Below are 13,512 nucleotides of genomic sequence, written 5' to 3'. Positions count from 1 at the left end.
CCATTCAGTGGCTATCAGCTCCTTGCAGTGGCTTTGGCTCTATTTGGTGGCTGTCAGCTCATTGCAGTGGCTTTGGCTCCATTCATTGGCTTTTGGCTTCTTGCAGTGGCTTTGGCTCCATTCGGGGCAGCTCCTTGCAGTGGTTTGGCTCCATGTGGTGGCTTTTGGCTCCTTGCAGTGGCTTTGGCTCATTTCAGAGACTTTTGACTCTGCTTCAGTGACTCAACCCCAGCCATGCTGCCCTTCCTGGGTTAGCCGGGCCCCCCTTAAAGGGAATGTGGAACTAAAAGACTGAGAAGGCGTCTCTAAGGTTAGCAGGCCAGAAAACGAAACACCCCAATCCCGATGTTATCCTAATTGTCTGCTATCATGGTACTGTAAAATGGAAAGAACAGAAGACCCCCAAATCAGCTTTTGCGGGTAGGATGTCTGGTTGGTAGCACTTATAACAGGACAAGATAATGGACATGATGGAAACATTTGTTGAAGTACAACTCCCAGCATCTTACTGACAGCTGAATTCTGTTGAAGAGTGTCAGCAGTTGTAGTTCTACAGATTCTGCTTTATAGGATAATAGCAAAGTGTGTTTGCCCAGGCCCAGAGCACTTTCAGCACTAACTCAAAAAACTCTACTATTGAAACTCTTTTGCTGTTGTTGTTGTTCTGCCACTTTGCTGTGAGTGTAGGTGGGTCCATCTCTGGAAGTCTGTGGACCAGATGCAATGTGTATAACAGTCAAATTGCTCTGCTCTAAAATAGTCATAGTTATTGTAGTAGTGTATTGCATATAATCTGGAGCAGCAATCTGTATCTACAAATGTATCTAATTATTACTTACTTAATTAAGACAAGGCAGGGGTTGGATCCTGGGTTTTCTTCCTGCTCTAGTTTGGTTGGGCCACTACTTAACACAATACCAGCATACCACTTTAAAGATAAGAATTGCTAGCCAATGTCTGGCACAGCAGGATAAGCCATCTAGATATATCTCAGATATCTGGCATGGGTCCTGAAATAAAGATCTGAACTGGACTCCGGCCCACTGGGAAGCAAATCATAAATATGTCTCGCAAACTGTCAAGGGCATTAAGTAACCTTGGTCTTCATAAAGCGGAGCAATGGAGCTACAGCATTATAGTGATGATGACTGGAGCTGGAAGCTGGAACCCTGAGCTCCTCGGAGATTCATAGACCTAAGAACCTGTCAAGATGCCCAGGGTTGGCTTAATGACAAAGCTACTACACTGAAATGAAAGACCACCCAACCTACCTCCTCTTTTATAACCACATATCAAGTTTTCTGTTTTTATAGGGGATACATATACAATATGATTTGCTGTACAAGGAAATATGTACTGCACATTCTGTGCCATAAAGTGATACAGAGCACTGATAGGCTATCCCCCCCCCCCCTTCCATTGTCCTATAGTGGGGTTTGCAAATAAAAATGAATAAATAAAACTTTATCAGATCAGTGGTCAACTGCTAGAGGCTCATGGCTTGGCTACTGCTGAAGACCCCATCGGAAGCTGCACAGAAACAGAAGCGCGTAAGGCCATGTTGATCTGACATAATAAATATTTTGATTATTCGACTGCCTGGTGGACGATTGCCCTTTTTGAGTGCCTGCTCTAAATATTTTTGGTTTGGACCGTTCCCCTTGCTGAAGGCTCAGGGCGGTGCACCTGGGCCTCTTCCATAACTTGGTGAGTTACTGACACTTGTTGGAGTACTATTCCTTGTCTATTTAGACTAGACAGCTGTCTGGGTTCTGAATATTGATAATATCAGCTACAGAATCGCGAGATGACTGGGTTCTTAATTCAAATGGGAATCTTATATTTAAAAGAAGTGCATCATATTGACATCATATGGACAGTGCTTGCACCAATACAGCTCACTCTGAATGGCTGTCCAGGTACTGAATACTGACACTATCAGGTACTGAATGCTTATAATATCACGTACTGAGTAGGGAACTGTCCAGGGTTCTAAATACTTATAAAACAAGGTACTGGGTAGATAACTGTCCAGGGTGCTGAGTACTAATATCATTAGGAACTGAGCAGAAACTGTTCAATGTACTGAATAGTAATAATATCAGGTACTGAATAGGAAGTTGTCCAGGTAACTAAATAGGTTGATGACTCCCTGACAATGGAATACTAATATATACAAATTAATCTGAATATGGTATACTAATACAATCTAATGAATCTGACTAAAATATAATAATATATACAAATTAATCTGACTATGATATACTAATATAATCTAATGAATCTGATTAAGATATACTAATATATACAAATAAATCTGACTATGGTATACTAATATATACTAATGAATTTGTCTATGTTGTACTAATATATACTAATGAATCCAACTATGGTATACTAAATATACTAATTAATCTGACTATGGAATACTAATATATACTAATGAATCTGACTATGGTATACTAATATATACTAATGAATCTGACTATGGTATACTAATATATACTAATGAATTTGACTATGTTATACTAATATATACTAATGAATCTGACAATAGTATACTAATCTATACTAATAAATTTGACTATGGGATTCTAATTCTCACTAGGGAGAGCAAGGGAGCTCTAGGCTCTCTCTGGAGAGTTGATACTAAGTTGTAATGGCACTATTGAATAGCTCATAAACACTATCATGTATTGTAAACAGACATAAAACTTAGAGAATAGAGAATGCTGTAATAGAATACATAGTGAATACTGTAATCAGCTGATGAATGAATGCGGTAAAATTAGGGGGGGGGGGTATAGCCAAAGTATATAAATGCCTATCATGGCTGGATTCACCTGCAAAATAACAAAGCTATCACCATTGGTTCACTTATGTCTTATATCATGTACTGACCAGTAAGTGATCCACAAACAGACTCACTGTTCTGTACTAGAATAGATCACTGTACTAGGATAGATAACTATACCAGGATAGATCACTGTACAAGGATAAATCCCTGTTATGAAATATGTGCCATATAGGAAATAGAGTCATAGTGACATAGAAGCTGAGGATGAAAAAACACAGGTCATTCAAACAAAGGTACTATATATATCATAATGGGTATGTATACTGAAGTAGTAGATTTAGTCTTGCCAGTTTCAAATCTCCTGCATTTCCCCAGTGCTTCAGAACCAATGTAGATGCAGCTGGGTGGTATGCCGCCCCTAAAATCCTTCTGCCCTAGGACTGGGCCTTTGTGGCCTTCCCGCAAATCTGGGCCTGAGCATCAGCTGTCCAAGGTTGCCATTCGGATAATAAATAATGATTGGTCCAGCTACCAGACGTACTGTAAATAAGAATTTCATAACCAAAAATGGTCAGTATGAAAAGCATAAAACCCATTCAGTAGTAGTATTAGATTTGGATATTAAATGACCAGTGCTGACTGTATTTCTCCATTGTGGGGTGTGTATGCAATGCCCCAGCAACTTTCCATGCACTGAGTAGGAGCAGCACAGGTGCTGAATAGGGAGCTGTCCAAGTGCTGAATAGAGAGCTGCCCAAGTGCTGAATAGGGAGCTGTCCAAGTGCTGAATAGGGAGCTCTCCAAGTGCTGAATAGGGAGCTGTCCAAGTGCTAATGTCTATTAGCTGAATATGATGAAGTGCTAGTTGGGAAGCTGGTCAGATGCTGAATGAAGGGGTTACAGGGTCCAGAATTCTGATCTGAGAAGTGCTGGTTACCACAAATAATTGTGAGCTCTCCAGGTGTACGAGCACTGGTTCCGCTCAGGAACAGGATACAGGACAGTTAAATGCTAAAGGAGTCCTAGATGCTGAACAATGGCCAGCTGAGTATTTGATATGAGGTTGTGTGGAACCATGTATCTCTCACTTAGTGCTAAAACAACTGTTTTACCTGAGCAGCTCTTGTTTAGTACCTTTCACTGCACAGTTTCCCATCTGTAACTAGACAGCTCCTTAATCTGTGCCCTCTTCACCTGGACAACTTCCTAGCCCAGCCAGGACTGATTCTTATTCCATTCCTTAAAGGGTAACTATCACAAAAATGAAAAATTAATGTAAGGGCCCATAGGGGGTTAATCTGCCCCTATGGCTTTAATGCCCCACCCTTTGCTCAGTGTTATTGGCCAAGAGGTGATATGACAACTTCCTGATACACTGCACTATAGTGAGTGTAAGGAGTGGCCTCTTCCTCTTTGGCTGCTGGATGCTGATCCAGCTGGGTGTGCCCAGGGGAGCCTGGGTACAGCAAGGCCCACAAAGTCATGTGTCCAAGTCGGGGACAACCCTGTGAATGAGGAATAGAAAGTGGCAGGTGTAGCTCCCAGTACTGGTACACTCTAGGAGTGTAATGTAGTCAGGATTGAGCTAGATAAGAGCAGTTTTGAGCTCCAACACAGGAGTGATAGATTGGAGGTATCTCTCCCAGGCCATATTGCCTGTAGTATAGGGATCCCAGCGGAGAGGGAATCAGGAGAGATGATTGCCCTGAGGTTGCCCCTGTCCTAATGGAGTGTCAGCATGTGTAAAGCTGCATCTGATGTGCCCAGGGCTGCCATCAGGGAGGGACAGGGGGGGGGAGTTGTATGTCTTTATGAGAGCTGCTGACTTTGGGAAGGCATGGACGTTTAAGGGGCCCTGGCCACCAATTTTCTTATAATGTGGGGGGGGGGCCTGGCCACCAATTTTGGCCACCAATTTTTTTTCCTCATGTGGGGTCCTAGCCACCAATATCTTTAAATGGGGGGCCCTGGCCACAAATGTTTTTTTATGGGAAACACCAATATCTTTTTATTAACATGTGGGAACCCTAGCCACCAATATTTTTTTTGTATTTTTACTGTGTGGTGGGCTGACCTGTGGTGTGGGGAGGGCGACCTGTAGGTGGGGCTTGCAGTGGGCGCAGCCCAGTGGGCCCAGGAAATTTTGTTGTATGGGGCCCTGTGATTTCTGATGGCGGTCCTGGATGTGCTTGTGCCTTTTTCCTATAACCATTGGATGTGAGTAAACCTGAGGACATTGTCTATGACTAATAAACAGTAATTTGTTTTCATCATAAGAACCTCCTGACGCCCAATAATTTTTTTGTATGTACAGTTGTCTGTGTGTTGTAGTTGCACTACACCTTAAAGGGATAGCTTCCACTTTAAGTGAAGGCCCGGATCCTGCAGAGAGAGTCCAAATGTAACCCATGCTCCTACCTTAGCTGGACATTAACTGGTGGTGTGGATAGCCCAGCGTTACATTAATATAAGCTTCATCATACTGAAATACATTTTCTAAATATAATCAATTAAATATTCTGCATCGTTTCTGAAATAATCAAGTTCATCTTCACTATCCCTCTCTCAGCAACTGTTTCTCTTCATTCTGTCTTCATTCAGGAGTTGGATGTCAGATATTAATTTACAGATAGATCCAATCCCCCATATGTAATAAAAGGCACTAAGTTTGCACTGTAGCAGTAACTTATAGCAACCAATAAGATGTTTGTTTTTAAACAGGTGACCAGAAAATGCTACCAGCCGATTGGTTGCTATAGGTTACTGAATAATAAAGGAGAAAAAGTACCCCACTTGCTTAAACTCGCTCAACAGTCTCTCAATTATTCCAACTACCTATTGGATGATATCTATATTAACGTGCAATGTTACTGATTACCTTAAAGTAATCACAAATTTTTTTTAAAGGTGCAGTGCTCTAATCCAAACAGTTAAAACTACCAATTAAATTAAAACTTAATTTAATTAAACTTAAAGTACAAGTACGATACAGTTCATTCCGTTAAAATATAGTAAAGCTTAAAGGTATATAATAGTGATATGATCCTTACTACAATCAATTCTACTTCACACTGATTTATATCCTTTGCAATAAGGTGTATTATCATATAAATTGCTAATATACCCACAATTTAGCAATTTATATGATAATACACCTTATTGCAAAGGATATAAATCAGTGTGAAGTAGAATTGATTGTAGTAAGGATCATATCACTGTTATATACCTTTAAGCTTTACTATATTTAACGGAATGAACTGTATCGTACTTGTACTTTAAGTTTAATTAAATTAAGTTTTAATTTAATTGGTAGTTCTAACTGTTTAAATTATAGCACTGCACTTTATACTTTTAAATTTATTTTTTTTTGTGATTACTTTAAGGTAATCAGTAACATTGCACGTTAATATAGATATCATCCAATATAATAATAATAATTGAGAGACTGTTGAGCGAGTTTTAAGCAAGTGGGGTACTTTTTCTCCTTTATTGTTCAATTAATCCTTACTGACTTAGGTCAGACCTCTGCTTCTACCGCAGGATAAATTTGATAAGGGATCACTTTTTTGTTTGATTGCTATAGGTTACTGCTCATGGGCAAACTTAGTGCCTTTTATTACATAACCCCTAATGTATTTTATAGAGGGGCTTCCATTGCCTAGAAGATTTATTAGATATCACTCTATTAAAATCACCAGACATCATGTCTCTCTACATGCAGGATTTGTGCAAAAGGCAGTTATTTTGTTAGATTTTGTTTGTACTGGAATCATTTATTTGAGTGAGCTCTAATACACCTTCTAGGCAAAAGGAGCCCCCCTATAGTATATTTTGGATCTAACTGTCAATGAATATCTGACAACATAAAGACAGAATAAAGAGAAACAGATTCTGAGAGAGGGATAGTGAAGATAAACTTGAAAATGTGTAATATGTAATTGATTGTATTTAGAAAGTTTCTTATTTCAGTATGATGAAGCTTATATTACATTTTCGTGATAGTTCCCCTTTAAAACCACATTCTCTACTAAACCAGCACAGTACTCTCTTCAGTAGGAAAACTTCCACAACCAGGACCTATTCCAGTGCAGCACCATATTCTCTACTATACCTGCACAGTACTGAACCCTATTCTGTACACAGGCAACTGCCCAACAGTCCAAGCTGTTGCTAGGGTCGGGGTAAGAACTGAGTAGTCAGGGGTTATATAGTGGGAACAGTTGGATTGGTGGCGATACCCAAGTGCAGTGCTACTGCAGTTAGCCTACTGAGATTCATTCTGGGGAGTTTCTGCAGACAGATTTGAAGAGATGCATCATTACTGGTATAGGGCTTGTGAACCTCAGGGCTGGCACAGTAAAATCTGAATATAAACTACAGCATTTATACACATTTTCCTATTTAAGCTTCAGTTCTTCTTTAAGTGTGCAACATGGTCCAGAGAAAACTGGAATATCTAGGGCTTCATGCCAGGAGAATAGGTACATCCACGTTACAGATGGAATCTGCAGCCCTGCTCCTTTCCCCCAGTTCCCCCGCTGACAGACACTCCATTGTTTTGCTTTTGCTGATACGAGATTTATCTCTACGTTGCCTTTATCTGTGCCAGAGTTAATGCTGGATACCGCTGAGAAAAGAGATACAAGGCATCGAGACTTGGTGCTGCTCCAATACAGAGTAATGCCATCCAAAAAGCCATTCATTGTGGTAAATAGAAAAATGAAAACACAACATTTTGGCACTTTTAGCAGAAAGGAGTTGGGATTTCTCTTTTGTTGTATGGTTGGCTCCCCATTCATTTCTGGGGCTTATATATAGGGCCAATCTGTGTATGCAGAGTGGGAGGAGGCACGCCTTGTGGGTGGCAGGGGAACCCCAAATTGGCACAGGGATTTCAGGTGATTTCCTCCTAGTAATATGAAGTGAAACCTCGATTTTAAGTACCCTGATTTTAGGTTTTCCCACATTTAATCAGCAAACTCTTCCTTTTTTTAGACACGCATGAAGCCTTAGAAGCGCACCGCTACCTGTTACCTACTATTCACGCATTTTACATTTTTTACTTGAAGAAAAAGTTACTTTAAAACACTTCCCGGATTTTACATTTTCCCGGATTTTACATAATTTTTTCCTGGTCCCCTGAAAAACATAAGATGGGTGTTCTACTGTTATAAGGTTCGTGTTGCCATGTTAGTTCTGAGACAGTGTAAAGAAGGAGTCTTGGGATAAGAGAGGACGTAAGTGGAAGGCATGCAGAAAACACCCCTTAAAGGGGAAGTAAAGTCTAAAATAGAATAAGGCTAGAAATGCTGTATTTTGGATACTAAAATATGTGAAACATCTTTGCAAGACCAAGACAGTGCACATGCTCAGTGTGGTCTGGGCTTAGGGTTGCCACCTGGCCGGTATTTTACCGGCCTGGCCAGTAAAAGTGATGGTTGATCACAATGTTATTGATAAAGATAAATATATAGGAAGGCCGGTATTTTTTTCCAGAAAATGTGGCAACCCTATCTGGGCTGCTTAGGGATCGTCATAAATAATCAAAACAGCACAAGTCAAATAATATCTGCCAGAAGCCGATACACAAGACTGATTAATCAGAATATACAGACTGCACTGGGCCCTGTGTTGTCATGTAATCTAATGTGGATTTTATAGTTTTTGTATTGTTTAATACAAACTTTCTCCAACTCTGCAGAACCAGTGGCTGCAGCAAAATAATCCCCCAAATAGAAGCCCAGTTTATCTGTTTAAATCTGGCTCCATGATCTTTGTCCCTGCAGCTGGAGTTGGAAACAGTAAAGGGGATGTAAAGGCAAAAATAAAATCCAATACAAATCTCTACACAGTCGCCGACTGCTCTACAGGGAAACAAACAAAGCTGCTTGAGTTCTGCATAGCCCGGAAGTAAGGCAGGGACTCCCTCTGCTGTTCATAATTAATATTGTTTCCCTGTAGAGCAGTTAGGGACTGTCTGACAATTTCACTGCATACAGTCAGGTTTGTTATAAAAATGATACACATTTTTTAAATAAAGTATATTGGAGATATTTTTCATTAAAGAAAGTAAAAATGGGATTTACATGCCTTTTAATGAGGACTGACTGGCAGAAGGCTAGATCCTACATATAGTCACTGCATGAGTGAAGGATAGTTCACCGATATTAAGGAGAGCAATATAAACGTCCATTGCAGAGCATTAGTACATCAGAACTCCTAGGAGTTCACCTTGGAGGGCACTGAACACTGTGGCTGGCATCCCAGAATGAGAGCTAATTTAGTGTGTAATTGATAACTCTGTTTGGCATTTAGCATCTTGAATATCTCTGTGTCCCAATGCAGGTTCCATTAAGTAACTGTTATCAGTTTGTTAAAGAACCACTGGCGCCCGTTTCAGTGAGTGTCAGTGAGTGTCAGTGAGGACCCTTCCTCCAACCTACCTGACCCATACTGTGCTGGAGTTTGCCAGGGGGTGGCCAATCTTTAAAGGGGAACTATCGTGAAAATGAAAATTTAATATAAGCTTCAGCATACTGAAATAAGAAACTTTCTAAATATATCAATTAAAAATGTTTCTAAAATAATCAAGTTTATTTTCACTATTCCTCTCTGTTTCTCTTCATTCTGTCTTCATGCAGCAGTTGGGTGTCAGATATTCATTGACAGTTAGAGCCAATATATCTTATAGGGGGGCTCCTTTTGCCTAGAAGATGTATTAGAGCTCACTCTATTAAAATCACCAGACATCATGTCTCTCTACATGCAGGATTTGTTCAAAAGGCAGTTATTTTGTTAGATTTTGTTTGTACTGGAATCAATTATTTGAGTGAGCTCTAATATATCTGCGCCGCCCATCCCACCAATGATGTCACAAAAGGGACGGGCCGAGCAGGAGCAGCGTCTATAAAAGGCGAACCCGGAAGTCGGAAGCCGGCATTTGATGCCGCGAGGAAGAGTGCGAGGTCGGCTTGAACCCGCCTGACCCGCAGGTAAACCTGTGGGTCCAGCAACACCCAACTGCTGCAAGAAGACAGAATGAAGAGAAACAGATGCTGAGAGAGGAACAGTGAACATAAACTTGATTATTTCAGAAATGATGCAGAATATTTAATTGATTGTATTAACAAAGTTTATTGATGAAGTTTATATTGAATTTTAATTTTCACTATAGTTCCCCTTTAAACACTGAGCCTGTAGCCCTGACCTATTAATGTAAACATCAAATTCCCCGTGTAATTAGGTTTTCTGGCTTGTTGCTAAATTGCCAGCAGTATCTCTTAAACCTTGGGGTTCCCCTAGATACAGAATTGACATACAGAGGCCGAGCTGTGTTTAGGAGGGAGCATGCCCTTGCAGACGGCACATCGGTGAAAGCAAATGCAGTTTTTCCAGCTCTTATGCTTTTCTGACAGCTTTTTGGGCCTCACGCAGGCACGCTCTGCAGCTATGCACAAATTAAGCATTCATGAATAAAACATTTGTTGGCTGGATTACAGGGGGGATTAATGTTCACACAAATCCCTATACAAACACATTGGCAAAGTTATATAGATATGTACCGCTCCAGTGGGTCAGAGAGAGAAGCCATTCCCATATTCACTGCAAATGTTCCAATGTCCCTTTCGGCTACATCTACTAACGGGTGAAAATACATATATATATATTATATATATATCTATATATATATCTATATATATATATATCTATATATATATATATATATATATATATATATATATATATATATATATATATATATATACATATAATTTCCTAACCACATTTGATGTTTTTAACGTAGGGGGGAGAGATTTCAGTCAGTGACCCCCATCCCCCAGGGGGGCCCTGATCTGACATTGTTCCCTTTTCATGCTCTTCATAAAGGCTCTAAACAAAACCAGTGCTTTCTAAACTCTTATCCTGTCTATAGGTCTCATTGGTGCTGGAGCCCTACTTTGTGCAAGTGAGCACATTGTCGTGGGTACAAGGCAGTCATGTATTTTGCACTGAGATTGGTGGCAGTAAGTACCAGGTTCTCCTGTATTATTCGCCTGCTGACACTGCCTAAATGTCATGAGGCTTCCAAAGGAACAGCTACTTACTGCCCCAGCCTGTCCCTTGTGAATACAGAACTCGTGAGCACAGACAGTGCTATATTCATGGGAAAGGCTCAGCCTTTTCCCCCAATTCTGGGCAGGGTTTGAAGCAGAGATAAAGATATATGTGGGTTTTCCCCAAAAATTAAAAAAAACAAAAGTGTGTTAAAAGAATAAAGTCATTTATTAGGATAAAAAAATCGCCTAACGCCTATCATGCCTGTTGGGGCACTTAATCATAGGCTCCTATAAGTAAGTGCCCCCAGCAGGGCAGGGTTCAAAGCAGAGATAACTGTCCCTCTAAAAACGGGACAGTTGGGAGTTGTGCGACACTGATCAGGCTGATCTGCACATTAGCCTTAGGGCAAACAACCAGTTCATTCAATGGGGCCTATGGAGACAAAGGGGTTACGCCCCGAAACGTTGCATCCGCTAGCAGTACCCAAGCTGTGCCGGTGTATTATTTTTCTATGTTCTTTTTCTGCCTATGGAGATCTGTCAGATAAGGACCACATCAACATGCTCAAGCACTCCTTGTCTGATGGAATAATCAAACCTGCTTTATTGATATATTCAGCCTATCAGTTGGACAGGTGGTGGGCCCCACACATGAGGCACATAAGATTTAATCTGAAGGGGCAGAATCATCAGCTTAAAGGGGACCTATCACCATAAGAAATGTTTCCAAGTCCTTTTCTATCATGTTAGTTGAGCCAAATAAACTTTACTTACACAGTATATATTATTTAAATATTGTTTCATTCAGTCTTGAAATTATACAATCACAGCAAGCAGACAGGTGCCATTTTGTAGACACTGTTATTGAGGAAAGGTGTGAAGCACAACAATATCTTGTGTATGTATTAGAATAAGGGACCCAATGTCCACCTGCACTGCCCTACACAATTATAGAGTGTGAGGAGGGAGGGGGAATGAGAGGAGAGCAGTGACATCTAAAAAGTGCTGGATGGAAAGTGAAAGTAATTGACTTGGCCTCAGGCATAGAGGCAGGGCAGGCAATATATGATATGATTGACAGTGCAGACATTATTACAGGTATGGCAGTTTAAATGAAAGAAATAATTTGGGTTTCATGTTTAATTCGCAAAAGACTTTAATTATTCAGCTTTTTTGTGTGTGGGTGACAGGTCTGCTTTAAATTAACCCACGAAGGCAGAGGGAATGTGGTCTGTAATGCTAGACTTAGGTCTTTAATTATAAAGGGCTCAACTTTCTCCCCAAAATGCATCAATTACATTAATCAACATTAAACCTCATATGTCACTTAGAAGACCAATGGGGGAATGTAATAAAAGTCGGTAACGGAAAAACTATTCGCAATGCGAAAAGTTATGCCTTTGCACAAACACATTTTGCGCAAATTTAATATAGCTTTTGCGAACCCAGAAACTGTTTAGCGACCACCTCCGACAGTGGAAGACCGTTTGCGAATTTTATAGTTTGCGCTAGTGCACAGTAAATGTAATAAAACTTCTTACTGAAAAAGTCGTTTTTGCTCCAAAAGATTACGACACCTTCAAGCGCCTTCAAGAGTGTGAAATTGAAATTCGCAATGCAATAAGATTTTAAGAAACAATATTACATTGCGAGATGTGGATTTTTATTCTTATTGGTTCGAATTGTTTTTCTCTTTGCGACTTTAATTACATTCCCCTACAATTCTGCAAATGAATGAAGCTCTTACCTCATCACTAGAAACCGTTAGGACACTCCGACTTTTCTTCATCATATTTATTTAATATACCACTGCTGCCCCTCTTAGTCCTATGGCTGCGAAGCATGTAAATCCATTTGTCCCTTACATTGAGAAACGTGCCAGATCCATAAATGGCCTTAAAAATAAATAAGTGCTCCTCGTGCCTGTCAGGGTCCCCAGATGTAATCCCAGTTCCTAAGGTCTCAGTCTTTAACCCTCTGATGTTCAGGCATCCCCATTGTACTCCGGCAGCAGGAGATTATGTGCAGCCCATAGAGGAAGCTGAAATCCTCCGTGTTGTAAATGATGTGTCTCTGCTTCAAAGAACTGTCCATAAAAGAAAAAAAGGTTTTAGACTTTTCCTAAAAATAGCTAAACATAAAACATTGGATGGGTATGTGCTTAATCATATTCACAGCCATTTTCAAAGGCGTCCTATAGAATGTCCTAAAGACGTCCTAAAACCAGAATGTAAGCTCTGCAGGACAGGACACCTCTCTGTGGAAGCTTCCTCTTCTCCCTGTAATAAATCTGTGCCCCACTGTGTATTAGATTGTATGCCCTGCAGGTAGTGGCATAATATGGGGCACATATTGCAGCAACCTACCCCTCCCCACTCCGTCCTGAGCCACTTGCATGTGCCCGACGCAGACACAAATTTTAAAGCAGTAGAGCGGCTGTAGAGGAAGTGGATCCCATGGTCAGAGCGCCCCTGTTCCCCAGGCCCCCCCCCCCGAATTTTGCTTGTCCTAATGGTTTGGATGTGTATGTGTGTCCCTCTTCTGCAGGGCAAGATTGTAAGTTCTGAAGGGCAGGATTCAGTATTCCCAATGGTTCCCTTTCCATGTATTATATCTGTGTCCCTCTGTATATTAGAGTGTAAGTTCTGAAGGGCAGGA

The 13,512-nt window shown here is 40.5% G+C and overlaps 1 long non-coding RNA gene across 2 annotated transcripts in view; it reads right to left on the bottom strand.

The window, feature by feature from the left end:
* Positions 1–13,512, bottom strand: part of LOC108710172 — a 76,276-nt gene that overhangs the window by 42,032 nt on the left and 20,732 nt on the right. For both annotated transcript variants that reach the window (XR_001934744.2, XR_005966407.1), the window contains exon 2: positions 12,602–12,940. This is a non-coding gene — a long non-coding RNA (uncharacterized LOC108710172). The remainder of the gene's footprint in view (positions 1–12,601; positions 12,941–13,512) is intronic.

Source organism: Xenopus laevis, chromosome 3L, assembly GCF_017654675.1.
Source record: "Xenopus laevis strain J_2021 chromosome 3L, Xenopus_laevis_v10.1, whole genome shotgun sequence".
NCBI lineage: Eukaryota > Metazoa > Chordata > Amphibia > Anura > Pipidae > Xenopus > Xenopus laevis.
The sequence above is the reverse complement of the archived record's forward strand: the minus strand, read 5'-3'. Positions and strand labels throughout refer to the sequence as shown.